Source organism: Bufo gargarizans, chromosome 8 (assembly GCF_014858855.1).
Source record: "Bufo gargarizans isolate SCDJY-AF-19 chromosome 8, ASM1485885v1, whole genome shotgun sequence".
Lineage (NCBI taxonomy): Eukaryota > Metazoa > Chordata > Amphibia > Anura > Bufonidae > Bufo > Bufo gargarizans.
The window spans coordinates 93,395,073-93,410,963 of NC_058087.1; the positions used below are offsets into that span (position 1 = coordinate 93,395,073).

The window sequence follows — 15,891 nt, forward strand, 5'->3', positions numbered from 1 at the left end:
CCTCCGGGGAAACAGTAATTTTGGTGGTTGTTGACCATTTTAGTAAAATGGCTCACTTTATATCGTTAGCTAGTCTGCCCAATGCCAAGACTCTTGCGCAGATTTTTGTTGATAATATCGTGAAATTGCAAGTATTCCTTCGGATGTGGTCTCTGATAGGGGCACGCAGTTTGTCTCCAGGTTTTGGAGGGCGTTCTGCTCTCGGCTTGGTATTCAACTTTCTTTCTCTTCGGCTTTTCATCCGCAGTCGAATGGGCAGACAGAGCGTACTAATCAAAACCTGGAGACCTACTTGAGGTGCTTTGTGGCTGAGAATCAGGAGGACTGGTCCTCATTCTTGTCTGTAGCAGAGTTTGCTTTGAATAACCTTAGGCAGGAGTCCACGGGTAAGTCGCCATTTTTTGGCGCATACGGTTTTCATCCTCAGTTTGGTACCTTTTCTGGGACTAGTTCCTCTGGGATGCAAGAGGAGGAGATATTTTCTTCTGCCTTGTCTTCTATCTGGCGGAGGATCCAAGTGAATTTGGAGAAGATGGGTGAGAGGTATAAGCAAATGGCTGACAAGAGACGTGTGACTGGTCCGGACCTGTGTGTGAGTGATCTGGTGTGGTTGTCTACTAAAAATATTAAACTGAGAGTGCTATCTTGGAAACTGGGTCCAAGATTTATTGGACCGCACAAAATATCTGCGGTCGTCAACCCAGTAGCGTTTCGGCTGGATCTTCCGCAGACTTGGAGGATCCATGATGTGTTCCACAGGTCTTAAGTTCTTTGTGGTGCCCTTCAGTACCTGGTACACTGGAAGGGATACGGCCCTGAAGAAAGGATGTGGGTTCCGGCGTTGGATGTCAGTGTCAGCCAACTGGTGAGAGCTTTTCACAGATCCCACCCGGATAACGTTGGTTCCAGGGTGTCCGGAAGTCACCCATAGAAGGGGGGGTACTGTCATGCCCTGCTCAGGCTACGTGCGGAGGTCTGCCAGATTAGCAGCACGTGTCTAATCTTTTGTTTTGTTTTGAAGTCGAGCTAGAGCCGCCTCCCTTCAGGTGCACTGGGTGGGGTCATTGGTTTAAATTAATGTGGGTTATAGCTTCTGTCTGGCTTTGTGGAAGCAAGGAAGGAAGGATTGGCTTTTCCTGCTCAGAAAAGATAAGTTGCTTGTTGTTTTCTGTCTAGGCTGTTGGAGTGACGCCTGTCCCCTCCAGGTTCTGAGGGAGCAGGCTGGCTCTATTCCCCTTCACCATCTCAGGGATTTTAGGGTATTTGCAGCCCAGGCATGAGGACACGTTATTCCCACCTTAAGGGTCTGAACATGGGCATAGCAGTATAGGGAGAGCTGGTAGGGAAGTGTCAGGAGGTGACCCTGATCCCCAGCTTCTTGCCTAGATACTTGTTTGTTTATTTTTCTGTGTATCTGATATCCTGTCTGCCATGACAACGCGTTTCTTTGCAGGTCACCATGGTTAACAATGGAAGAACAATGATTTCAAGCATCACCCTCCTTTTAACAGGTCAAGTCTGCCATTTTAACCCATTCAGCCTGACATAATGATCTCCAGCTTTGTGCTCGTCAACATCCTCACGTGAGTTAACAAGACGATTACTGAAATGATCTCAGCAGGTCCTTTAATGACAGCAATGAAATGCAGTGGAAAGTTTTTGGGGGGATTAAGTAAATTTTCATGGCAAAGGACTATGCAATTCATCTGATCACTCTTCATAACATTCTGGAGTATATGCAAATTGCTATTATAAAAACTTAAGCAGAAACTTTTCCAATTTCCAATATTTATATAATTCTCAAAACTTTTGGCCACAACTGTATATGTATATATATATATATATATATATATATATATACATATATATATATATATATATATATATATATATATAAAACAGATATAAAAACAATGTAAAAGGTTTTGATGTTATCTATATATGAACTCAATATAGGTACATCAATTCTTTTTTCATGTTCAGACCTTGTGGATATAGAGTATTAACCCCTTAAGGACCGGGCTCATTTTCACCTTAAGGACCGGGCCATTTTTTGCAAATCTGACCAGTGTCACTTTAAGTGCTCATAACTTTCAAACGCTTTGACTTACCCAGGCCGTTCTGAGATTGTTTTTTCGTCACATATTGTACTTCATGACACTGCTAAAATTGGGTCAAAAAAGTTATTTTTTTTGCATAAAAAAATACATTTTTTACCAAAAATTTTGAAAAATTAGCAAATTTCAAAGTTTCAGTTTCTCTACTTCTGTAATACATAGTAATACCCCCAAAAATTGTGATGACTTTACATTCCCCATATGTCTACTTCATGTTTGTAGCATTTTGGGAATGATATTTTATTTTTTGGGGATGTTACAAGGCTTAGAAGTTTAGAAGCAAATTTTGAAATTTTTGAGAAATCTTCAAAATCCCACTTTTTATGGACCAGTTCAGGTTTGAAGTCATATTGTGAGGCTTAGATAATAGAAACCTCCCAAAAATGACCCCATTCTAGAAACTACACCCCTCAAGGTATTCAAAACTGTTTTTTCAAACTTTATTAACCCTTTAGGTGTTCCACAAGAGTTAATGGCAGATGGAGAAACAATTTTGAAATTTCTATTTTTTGGAAAATTTTCCAATATAATAAATTTTTTCCAGGAGTAAAATAAGGGTTAACTGCCAAACAACACTCAAAATGGGTTGCCCTGATTCTGTAGTTTGCAAAAACACCCCATATGTGGTCGTAAACTACTGTTTGGCCGAACGGTAGCACATAGAAGGAAGGGAACACCATATGGGTTTTGGAAGGCAGATTTTGCAGGACTGGTTTTGTTTATACCATGTCCCATTTGAAGCCCCCTGTTGCACCCCTAGAATAGAAATTTCAAAAAAGTGACTCCATCTAAGAAAGTACACCCCTCAAGGTATTCAAAACTGGGTTTACAAACTTTGTTAACCCTTTAGGTGTTCCACAAGAGTTAATGGCAGATGGAGAAACAATTATGAAATTTCAATTTTTTGGAAAATTTTCCAATATAATCAATTTTTTCTAGGAGTAAAACAAGGGTTAACTGCCAAACAACACTCAAAATGGGTTGCCCTGATTCTGTAGTTTGCAAAAACACCCCATATGTGGTCGTAAACTACTGTTTGGCCGAACGGTAGCACATAGAAGGAGGGGAACACCATATGGGTTTTGGAAGGCAGATTTTGCAGGACTGGTTTTGTTTATACCATGTCCCATTTGAAGCCCCCTGTTGCACCCCTAGAATAGAAATTTCAAAAAAGTGACTCCATCTAAGAAAGTACACCCCTCAAGGTATTCAAAACTGGGTTTACAAACTTTGTTAACCCTTTAGGTGTTCCACAAGAGTTAATGGCAGATGGAGAAACAATTATGAAATTTCAATTTTTTGGAAAATTTTCCAATATAATCAATTTTTTCTAGGAGTAAAACAAGGGTTAACTGCCAAACAACACTCAAAATGGGTTGCCCTGATTCTGTAGTTTGCAAAAACACCCCATATGTGGTCGTAAACTACTGTTTGGCCGAACGGTAGCACATAGAAGGAGGGGAACACCATATGGGTTTTGGAAGGCAGATTTTGCAGGACTGGTTTTGTTTATACCATGTCCCATTTGAAGCCCCCTGTTGCACCCCTAGAATAGAAATTTCAAAAAAGTGACTCCATCTAAGAAAGTACACCCCTCAAGGTATTCAAAACTGGGTTTACAAACTTTGTTAACCCTTTAGGTGTTCCACAAGAGTTAATGGCAGATGGAGAAACAATTATGAAATTTCAATTTTTTGGAAAATTTTCCAATATAATCAATTTTTTCTAGGAGTAAAACAAGGGTTAACTGCCAAACAACACTCAAAATGGGTTGCCCTGATTCTGTAGTTTGCAGAAACACCCCATATGTGGTGGTAAACTACTATTTGGCTAAACGGCAGGACATAGAAGAAGGGGAACGCCATATGGTTTTTGGAAGGCAGATTTTGCTGGACTGGTTTATTTACACCATGTACCCTTTCAAGCCCCCTGATGCACCCCTAGAGTAGAAACTCCATAAAAGTGACCCCATCTAGGAAACTACGGGATAAGGTGGTTGTTGTTTTGGGACTATTTTTGGGGTAAATTTGATATTTGGTTGCTCTATATTACTCTTTTTTGAGGCAATGTAACAAAAAAATTAAAATCTAAAATTGTTTCTACATTCGCTATTTAGTTTTGTGGAACACCTAAAGGGTTAACATAGTTTGTAAAGTAACTTTTGAATACCTTGAGGGGTGTAGTTTCTTAGATGGGGTCACTTTTTTGGAGTTTCTAGTCTGGGCTACATCAGGGGGGGCTTCTAATGGGACATGGTGTCAAAAAAAAAACTGTCCATCAAAATCTGCCTTCCAGAAACCGTATGGCGTTCCCTTCGTTCTATGCCCTGCCGTGCGGCTATATAGCCATTTACGACCACATATGGGGTGTTTCTGCAAACGACAGAATCGGGGCAATAAATATTTAGTTTTGTTTGGCTGTTAACCCTTGCTTTATTACCGGCAAAATGGATTTAAATTGAAATTTTGCCCAAAAATAGGTGTTTTGGCACCGTTTTTATTTTATATTTTTAACACCGTTCATCCGAGGCGTTTGGTCAAAAGTTATTTTTATAGCAACGACTTTTACGCACGCGACGATGCCCAATATGTATGGCTCTCAGACTTTGGAGACACTAAGCAGGCATCCTAAAACTGCGGCCCTCCAGATGTTGTAAAACTACAATTCCCACCATGCCCTGCTGATGGCTGTAGGTTGTCTGGGCATGCTGGGAGTTATAGTTTTACAACATCTGGAGGGCCGCAGTTTGAGGATGCCTGCACTAAAACTAATATTTTTGGGGGAAAGAAAAATAGTTTTCGTGTCTCCAAAGTCTGAGAGCCATAGTGTTTTATGTTCTCTAGTGAACTGTTGGGGATTATAAAAATTTAGTACTCCATGGAAGTGTGATACTCCCTGAAGCAATCGATAACGCAGAGGCCCGGATGATCGGGGCACGTGTCGCACTGAGTGGTGGTGTCCTTCCGTATCCCCCTCCTGCGACACACTCTGCACTTTTTTTGGGTTCGTCCCTTCTTTCCAGTATGGGGGACCACACCTGGAAAGTGTTGGCCAGGGACGATCCGGGCGCCTCCAGTTCCCGAGGTACTCCGGCCTGCTCTTTCCCGGTCCGAAAAGATCAGGTCCTTGAGGACTGCCTCATAGAATTGGAGGAATGTCCCTGTGCTGCCAGCGCTTCGGGATAGTACAAAAGAGTTGTACATGGCAACCTGCACCAAGTAGACCGCAACTTTTTTGTACCATGCCCGGGTTTTGCGCATGGCGTTATATGGCGTGAGGACTTGATCCGAGAGATCAACTCCTCCCATATACCGATTGTAGTCGACGATACAATCGGGCTTGAGGACCGTTGCCGCGGTACCTCGCACAGGGACTGGGGTGGTGCCGTTACCGTGGATTGTGGACAGCATAAGGACATCCCTCTTGTCCTTATACCTGACCAGCAACAGGTTTCCACTGGTAAGTGCACGGGTCTCACCCCTGGGGATAGGTACCTGGAGGGGGTAGGCAGGGAGGCCGCGCTGATTTTTCCGCACGGTCCCACAAGCGAACGTAGATCTGGCGGCAAGGGACCTGAACAAGGGAATGCTGGTATAAAAGTTATCCACGTACAAGTGGTAACCATTATCCAGCAGTGGGTACATAAGGTCCCACACGAGTTTCCCGCTAACACCCAGAGTGGGGGGACATTCTGGGGGTTGAATACGGGAATCTCGCCCCTCGTACACACGAAATTTGTAAGTGTACCCTGAGGTACTCTCACAAATTTTGTATAGCTTCACGCCATACCTCGCTCGCTTTGTGGGAATATATTGGCGGAAACTGAGTCTCCCCTTGAACGCAATGAGCGACTCATCAACCGCGACCTCCCTTCCAGGTACGTAGGCCTGCTGAAATGTGGCCCCAAAGTGATCGATGACAGGCCGTATCTTATACAGCCGGTCATAGGCAGGATCACCTCGGGGTGGACATGCTGCATTATCGGAATAATGCAGACATTTCCGGATGGCCTCAAACCGGGAGCGTGTCATGACCATACTGTACAGTGGGGTCTGGTACAGGACGTCCCCACTCCAGTATTGCCTGACACTGGGTTTTTGGACTAGACCCATATGCAGCACGAGGCCCCAAAATGTCCTCATTTCGGCTGCACTGACCGGCGTCCAGCCACCGGGTCTAGCCAAAACTGAGCCTGGGTTTTGAGCGACGAACTGTTGGGCGTACAGATTCGTCTGCTCCACCATCAAATTCACCAGTGGGTTACTGAAAAAAAAACTAAAATAGTCAATTTCAGTAAACCCCACTGTGGGAATCTGGATTCCAGGATTGCCAGCGAAATCCGGAATCTCAGGCTCAAAGTCCACTGGGGGACACCAGCTAAGTTCATCGGCAGGGGTCTCCGGTGAACTTATTTGGTGGGCCGGGAAACCAGTACGAACCCCAGGGCGGCTCGTACTAGGGTGGGCCACAGGATCCCTAGCATGTGCGGCCCCTGGCTCCGCCTGGCGGCGTCTCCGCCGCCTTGGTGGCTCATCGTCATCCGATGATGATGAGGAGGATGCTGATGATAAGAGGAATGTGGGGTCATCCTCATCCTCACTGGGGCTCTCGGAGTCGGAGGCAATCTGGGCATATGCCTCCTCGGCCGAGAACACCCGGCGGGCCATGGGTGTGTGTGCGTGTAGGTGTGCGTGTGTGTAAAACTTTATTATATGTGCGTGTGTGTGGGGGCAACGGGTGTTCGCGTACTAAAAAAAGGAAAAAAGGGCAAGTGTTAGGAAAAAAAAAAAGTTGCTGATTAGCGGTACAACGCTGATCAGCGGTGGGGCAGGCGATGCGCTAACAGTGGACGGACGCTAAAAAGTGCCGACCAGTCAGCGAACGCAGAAAAAAAAGTGGTGGTGAGGGGGCTAGTGGTGGTGGTGGGGGGGGGGGGTTGGGGGGAGTGGTGGGGGGATGGGTGGAGGGGGTGGGGGGGCTGGTGGTGGTGGGGGGCTGGTAGGGGGGGGGCAAGTGGCAGGGGGGGGTCTGGGGTCTGATAGATGGATCAAAAAAAAGTTTTGTGTAAAAGTTAAAAGTTTTTTTTTTTTTTTTTTCCTAACTAACTTTTCCCTTCTTTCCCTGCCTAACGATGCCTCTCCCTCACTGACCCTAACCTACCTGGGTGGCGATGGGTGCAGGAGGGTGATGGATGGCGATTAGGGGGACACAGGAGCTGGTGCTGGACGATGCTGCCGGGTGCTCGTGCAGAACAGGAAGAGGAGGGGAGAGAGGAGCGCAGGAAGTTTGAATCTCGCGCCTCTCTCCCCTGCACCAATCAGCACCCTGGACAGCAGTGTTCAGCACCAGGGCCAGCACCGCCTCCTCAAATCCTCGGACTGCGATTGGTGGTGTATAATTACGCCACCGATCGCAGTCTTTTTCCGGTTCATCGGGTCACCGGACACCCGAATGGACCGGAAACGCAGAAAACCGCAGGTCTGAATTGACCTGCGGTTTTCTGCGATCGCCGATACGGGGGGGTCAAATGACCCCCCCCTGCGTTGTTACGGGATGCCGGCTGAATGATTTCAGCCGAAATCCCGTTCCGATTAACCCCCGCGGCGCCGGAATGCCGATTTTAAGTCAGGACGTACCGGTACGCCCTTGGTCCTTAAGGACTCGGGAAATAGGGCGTACCGGTACGCCCTGTGTCCTTAAGGGGTTAAGTCTCCAAATCCAGAAGGCTTCACGCAAAAAAAAAATGTTGTTTAATGTCGCATTCCCTGACCAGGACTGTAACTCTCTCGATTACAAATGTGCTAAATCCATTGAGACTGCGATTATGTATGTTGATAAAATGATTTGCTGCATTAGATACTCCAGTGGTTGTGGGGTTAGAGATGTAATTTAAATGGTCTCCTAATCTTTCCTTATTTTTCCTGCTAGTACTGCCCACGTACATAAGATCGCACAATGTGCATGAGATAATATAAATTACTCCTATGGTATTACAGTTAATAACTCTTCATAGGGAAAATTTCAGTATGTGTCGAATTATGAAATTCTTTTATTATACACGCTACTTTGCATGTTTTGCAAGGATGGATCCCACATTTTGAAAATCCTGTGTATTTTAACCAAGTTGCTGGGGTTTGTTTTTGTGTTGATATGTACAAACCGGATTCCCAAAAAGTTGGGACACTATACAAATCGTGAATAAAAACTGAATGCAGTGATGTGGAGGTGCCAACTTCTAATATTTTATTCAGAATAGAACATAAATCACGGAACAAAAGTTTAAACTGAGAAAATGTACCATTTTAAGGGAAAAATATGTTGAATCAGAATTTCATGGTGTCAACAAATCCCCCAAAAGTTGGGACAAGGCCATTTTCACCACTGTGTGGCATCTCCCCTTCTTCTTACAACACTCAACAGATGTCTGGGGACCGAGGAGACCAGTTTCTCAAGTTTACAAATAGGAATGCTCTCCCATTCTTGTCTAATACAGGTCTCTAACTGTTCAATCGTCTTGGGCCTTCTTTGTTGCACCTTCCTCTTTATGATGCGCCAAATGTTCTCTATAGGTGAAAGATCTGGACTGCAGACTGGCCATTTCAGTACCCGGATCCTTCTCCTACGCAGCCATGATGTTGTGATTGATGCAGAATGTGGTCTGGCATTATATCCCTTCCCTGAAATAGATGACGTCTGGATGGGAGCATATGTTGTTCTAGAACCTGAATATATTTTTCTGCATTGATGGTGCCTTTCCAGACATGCAAGCTGCCCATGCCACACGCACTCATGCAACCCCATACCATCAGAGATGCAGGCTTCTGAACTGAGCGTTGATAACAACTTCGGTTGTCCTTGTCCTCTTTGGTCTGGATGACATGGCGTCCCAGATTTCCAAAAAGAACTTTGAATCGTGACTCGTCGAACAGTCTTCTATTTTGCCACACTCCATTTTAAATGATCCCTGGCCCAGTGAAAACGCCTGAGCTTGTGAATCTTGCTTAGAAATGGCTTCTTCTTTGCACTGTAGAGTTTCAGCTGGCAACGGTGGATGGCACGGTGGATTGTGTTCACTGACAATGCTTTCTGGAAGTATTCCTGAGTATTCCTGTTTGTGGTGCAGTTTCGTTTAAGAGCCCGTAGATCACGGGCATCCAGTATGGTATTACGGCCTTGACCCTAAGGCTCCATTCACACGTCCGCAGAATGTGTCCGCATCCATTCCGCAATTTTGTGGAACGGGTGCGGACCCATTCATTCTCTATTGGGACGGAATGGATGCAGACAGCACACAGCTCTGCAAAAGATAGAACATGTCCTATTCTTGTCCGCAGCTTGCGGACAAGAATAGGCATTTCTATGGGGGTGCCGGGCTGGTGTGTTGCGAACCCGCAATTTGCGGGTCCGCAACACACCACGGACGTGTTAATGGAGCCTTACGCAAAGAGATTGTTCTAGATTCTCTGAATGTTCGGATGATGTTATGCACATTTGATGATGATAGATGCTAAGTCTTTGCAATTTTTCGCTGGGTAACACCTTTCTGATATTGCTCCACTATCTTTCTGCGCAACATTGTGGGAATTGGTGATCCTCTACCCATCTTGGCTTCTGAGAGACACTGCCACTCTGAGAAGCTCATTTTATACCCAATCATGTTGCCAATTGACCTAATTAGTGTTAATTGGTCTTCCAGCTCTTTGTTACGCTCAAATTTACTTTTTCCAGCCTCTTATTGTTACTTGTCCCAACTATTTTGGGATTTGTTGACACCGTGAAAATTTGAATCAACGTATTTTTCCTTTAAAATGATACATTTACTCGGATTAAACGTTTGATCTGTCATCTACGTTCTATTACAGATAAAATATTGACATTTGCCATCTCCACATCATTGCATTCAGTTTTTATTCACAATTTGTTTAGTGTCCCAACTTTTTTGGAATCCGGTTTATACATAGATGGCAAAAATGTTGTGCCCAGAGTTTTTGGTCTTCTGGACACAATCCGACAGCCATCCTTCAATACTTCCCGGAGTATCTTATCCTCATATAAAATGGGGAGACACTACTCAATGACTTTTTTTATTGCAGAAAATTGACGGCTATATGTTAGCACAAGAGTGGGTTTGGACTATCTGTCTTGTTTGATGGTAGGTGTATAACATCCATTATTTACATTTGTTTTTATTATTTTTTATCTATGTTTTTGTTTACACCAGTATTTTTGTTCCTATAATTATTATTTGTATTATAATTTAATGTTTTACTCAAGAGATCTGATCTTAGTTTATTTCTGGCAATATTAAGGCCCCTGGAAAGCATCCAACGGGGATATCCCCTCATTTCCAGACGTTTCCAAATAATTTCACATTCTCTATTAAATGCCAACTCTGTGCTGCAATTTCTGCGGGCACGTACAAATTCTCCCACAGGAATTCCTTTGTAGTGATGTCCCGAACTATTCGCCGGCGAATAGTTCCCGGCGAACATAGCTTGTTCGCCGTGGCGGGCGAACATATGCGATGTTCGGTCCGCCCCCTATACATCATCTTAGAGTAAACTTTGACCCTGTACCTCACAGACAAATTCCAGCCAATCAGCAGCAGACCCTACCTCCCAGACCCTCCCACCTCCTGGACAGCATCCATTTTAGATTCATTCGGAAGCTGCATTCACAGTGAGAGGAGGGACAGTGCTGCTGCTGCTGCTGCTGATTCAATAGGTCAAGGGCACTGTTCTGTGTCCACAGACTCATCTGCTGTAAGGACAGCGTCCTGACAGCACCCCAAAAAGCCCTTTTCAGGGCTGGTACATCAGTCTGCTTTTTTTTAAAAATATATATATATTGCAGTTGCCTGGCTGCCCGTGTGTGAGAGGCTGCAGGCTCAGTCACAGACAGCACGTGCACACCATTCATACAGGGTGTGACAGAAAATACCTTGCAGATAAAAAAAATTATATTTAACATTTTTCTGTGACATAATCACATTTGCAAGCCTGTGTGTGTCAGGCTCACACAGACTGTATTGTGGCCACTGGCTAGTGTCTAGGCCTCCACTCATACCGTTACAGGGTGTCATTCACTCAAATACCTTGCAGATAAAAAATATATATTAAAAAATTTCTGTGATATAATCACATTTGCAAATTGCAAGCCCGTGTGTGTCAGGCCCACATAGACTGTAGTGTGGCCACTGGCTAGGCCTCCACTCATACCGTTGCAGGGTGTCATTCACTCAAATACCTTGCAGATAAAAAAAATTATATTAAAAAATGTTATGCAAATTGCAAGCCCGTGTGTGTCAGGCCCACACAGACTGTACTGTGCCCACTGCCCACAACTTATATAGGGTGGCACAGTACCTTGCACGCATAGTACCACTTATCTAAAAAACAATGTCAGGCAGAGGCAGACCACCCCGCAGGGGCCGTCGTGGTTGTGGTGCTGTGATTTCCACTGGCCCTGGAATAATGCCCAGTGTTCAGAGGCCATGTACCCTGAACCCCAAAAATTTCTGAGAAAATAGTTGACTGGCTTACACAGGACACCCAATCTTCAACAGCTTCCGCTAAGAACCTTGACGCACTATCCTCCTCCAGCTCAGCTTTGGTCACCTCCTCTCAAGATACCACTCTCCCGCCCGCCGCCACCACCACCACTACCACCACAGCCGCTTCACTTGATCCCTCAGAGGAGTTATTTACACATCAGTTGGATGAAATTAGTGATGCGCAACCATTATTGCCAGGGGATGTATATAACAGGGATATGTCTCAGTCAGGCAGCATTACACACAGGGACGTCGTTGTACCCGCTGCTGCTTCCTTTGCTGAGGTGTCAGATACAAGTGAAGTGGTTGATGATGACGATGTGTCTGTGGATGCCATGTGGGTGCCTGCTCAAAGAGAAGAAGAAGAGGGGGAAAGTTCAGAAGGGGAGACAGAGAGAAGGAGGAGACGAGTTGGAAGCAGGGGGAGGTCGTCGCAAGGAGCTAGTGGCACAGTCAGACAGCATGTATCGACACCCGGGGTCAGCCAGACAGCTTGCCAATCAACGCATGCTGTTGCCACCACCAGAATGCCGTCATTGCAAAGCTCAGCAGCTTTTTGTGTGTCTCCCTCTGACAACAGCAATGCCATTTGCGACCTGTGCCAAAAGAAACTGAGTCGTGGGAAATCCAACACCCACCTAGGTACAACTGCTTTGCGAAGGCACATGATCGCACATCACAAACGCCCATGGGATCAACACATGATGACGAGTAGAAGCAGCACACAAGCTCAAAGCCACCATCCTCCTCCTGGTCCAGCATCTTCAGCCACGTCAACCACTGCTGTCCTCCTTGCCCCCTCTCAACCACCCGCCACTCCGCCTCTCACCTTCAGCAGTTCCATCTCATCTGCCCACAGTCAGGTGTCTGTAAAAGAAAATGTTTGAGCTTAAGAAGCCAATGTCACAGAGTCACCCCCTTGCCCAGCATCTGACAGCTGGCTTGACGGAACTCTTAGCCCACCAGCTTTTACCATACCAGCTGGTGGAGTCTGAGGCCTTCAAAAAATTTGTCGCTATTGGGACACCACAGTGGAAGCTACCCGGACGAATTTTCTTTTTCAAATAAGGCAATCCCAAACCTCTACTCAGTGATTGAAAAGGAAGTCATGGCATCTCTGGCATACAGTGTTGGGGCAAAGGTCCATCTGACCACTGATACCTGGTCTGCAAAGCATGGTCAGGGCAGGTACAGTTGCAAGAGAAAGTATGTGAACCCTTTGGAATGATATGGATTTCTGCACAAATCGGTCATAAAATGTGATCTGATCTTGAGGCCATAAAATACTACTTACAGAGTAAAGGAACACAATATTATGAGCACAATAAATTTGTTTTATCTATACTTCACTTTTTATTAACACACAATTATTTTATTTTTGACAGTAAGTATTATTTACAGATCACCGGGACTGCAATGGGGACGACATGTGCACCGAATTTCGCAAATTTATTTTTAGGGTGGTGGGAAGAGAGAATAGTTTTCACAGAAGAATACAATGATTTCACTAGGCACATTTTATTTTGGGGTTGTTTCATAGACGACGTCCTGATTCTATGGGAGGGCACTGAAGCACAATTTAAAAATTTTGTTGACAAACTTATTAACAATATGGTAGGCCTCAAGTTCACAGCAGAGATCAACAGCAACAGGCTAAACTTTTTAGATCTTACTATTGTCTTGGACAGGAATGGCAGCATTGATACTACAATATATAGAAAGCCCACTTCCACAAATAATCTGTTATACTGGGATAGCCATCATCCAACTCCTCTAAAAAGAGGTATTCTGGTAGGACAATACCTCCGGGCAAGGAGAAATTGTTCCACCGATGACGCGTTTGAAGACGAGTGTAAACTTCTATATGGTAGATTTATGGAGAGAGGCTACCCTAAAAAAACATTACATAGGGCCTATAATAAAGCTAAAAAAAAGCAATAGGATTGCATTACTCTCTGAAGTGAAAAATCAACGACAAAATAAAAAAATTGTATGATGCATAGGAAATTATGATAGCCAATATAACAAAATTCAGAATATACTGAGCAAGCATTGGCACATCTTACTCGCAGATGACGAACTTAAAAAAATTATTTCCCCCCCCCACACAGCCATCACCTATAGAAGGGGACCCAATCTTAGAAATAAATTGGTGCCATTATACATTAGAGAAAACATCACGCAAACAAACATGGCTGAGCACTACAGGCTCTTATCCTTGTGGTGGATGCACCTTCTGTGCAAGAATGGTGCCCAAAAAGGACTTTACCAATCCAGTAGATAACAAAAAATATACAATTAGGGAATACATCAACTGTAAATCCACTGGGGTAATTTATGCCATACAATGTGGGTGCCCAAAATTATATATAGGAAAAACTATCCAAGAATTAAGACGGCGTATATCGAAACACCTGAGCACCATTAATATGGAATCTGATACGTCCCTATCAAGACATGTCAAAACAGTTCATAAAGGGAACATAGACACATTGACAGTGTGGGGAATTCAAAAAATGATGATGGGCCAGCGGATGGGAGATTTGGACAGAAAACTTCAGCAAGAAGAAACGAGATGGATACATCGTCTCAAAAGCCTGGCCCCCCCATGGGCTGAATGAGGGGTTCACATTTGTATCCTCCATAGAGGAACTTATACAGTATAATTAATATTGGTCTACTGAACAAGTAATGAAATATACACATTAACATCAACAAAAAAATAAGAGTAACATGCAAATAGGGCGAGACTGATAGCAGCTATATATCAGGGTATCTTTAAAATTATGACTAAAAACACGGAACATAAGGATGTGTTAAAAATAGAGGGTCTACACCCCCCATCTTCTGCCTCCAAATGTAAGTCCACAAAACAGCAGCACACTCACCTAGCTGAGAATCCTCCGACGGATGAAGTATCTTGCAGGTAGAACCAATCTAAAGTGAGCCCCTAGAAATTAAAAATAAAAACAAAAAATAATTAGTAAACATAGAGATTAAAATAAATAAATACAAAAATAATCAACATAAAACAATAAATACAAAACTAACAAAAAGGTAAAAATAAAAAAAATTGCGAAAATAAGAAGGAACAAAATCTAAATAAAGGGAAAAAGAAAAGAAAAAGGTCACTTTATAAATAATGAATAGTCCAGAACCAGTAGGAAAGGACCAGTAGGAAGCATTAAGGTGAATCAAGATGATGAACAGTTACAAGAAGACTCTATATATATATATATATATATATATATATAAAAAAGTGGATCAAGTATTAATAATAAATAATAATTATCAACAGTTAGTAATCAAATCTCAATTAATATTTGTAAAAACAAGTAATCAGATAAAGGCCACTAATAGATTGAGCAGCTATTATATCAAAAATCTAATTACAGATGTCTGAGTAATGGTAGAATCGCAATTAATATCCAATATATAAATTATGTAACCTATGTATATAAGTAATGACTGGTCAAAGAGATTAGTGATGCCAGCCAGATAATGTGCACTTTAGATATCTTCTATAGGTGATGAGTCCTAGATACCGAATCCAGGGAGAATATGCAATAGAGAAACGCAGGCGCATAGCTAGTCCGTCCCCCTCAGGTCCAGTGCATAACGGGAGCGCTGATTCTAAGGTTCGCTGATGCGCAGTAGAGGTCATGAGCAGCCGGCGATACCATAGCAACAGAGGGACGCAGGCGCATAGGAAGTACGTCACCCTCGGATTCAGCGCACAAAGAGAGCGCTGAGCCCAAGTCCTCGCAGATGCGCAGTAGAAGGCACGGCCAGCCGGCGGCACTATAGTAAGTGCATGCGCAAATAGAAAAAGAGACGGAGAAGGCTATTGGACGCAAAAAGTAGGCGGAAACGATGGCAACATAGTAGACGATCCCCGATAGGCCCAAGCAACATGTGGGTCACGAAATGTATCCAGACTGGATACAATCAGCATGACATCATCTTAGGAAGGTTATAAAAGCTTGAGTCACGCCCACTCCAGCAGCAGACTGCCCGATCCCCTGAAGACGCAAAGTTAAATTGGCGAAACATGTCGGGGGGCAGAGTGCTGTAAAGCATGTGTTTTAAACAGCGATAGCCTGCAGTATACTGACTAATAGGAGGAAGTTGAGCAGCAGTCAGATAAGGGAATGTTGGTAAATTGTGCTAAAGCCACTGTCAACAATAGAGAGGAGTGTGTACACACCATCTACTGTGACG

At 44.0% G+C, this 15,891-nt stretch overlaps 1 protein-coding gene across 1 annotated transcript in view; it reads right to left on the reverse strand.

The window, feature by feature from the left end:
• The window catches only part of C8H2orf80 (chromosome 8 C2orf80 homolog), a 159,740-nt gene extending 145,119 nt beyond the window's left edge, over nucleotides 1-14,621 (reverse strand). Inside the window, exon 1 of the mRNA XM_044304482.1 lies at nucleotides 14,559-14,621. The gene's annotated coding sequence lies outside the window, so the exon portion shown is untranslated. The remainder of the gene's footprint in view (nucleotides 1-14,558) is intronic.
• Between the last annotated feature and the right edge of the window lie 1,270 nt (nucleotides 14,622-15,891).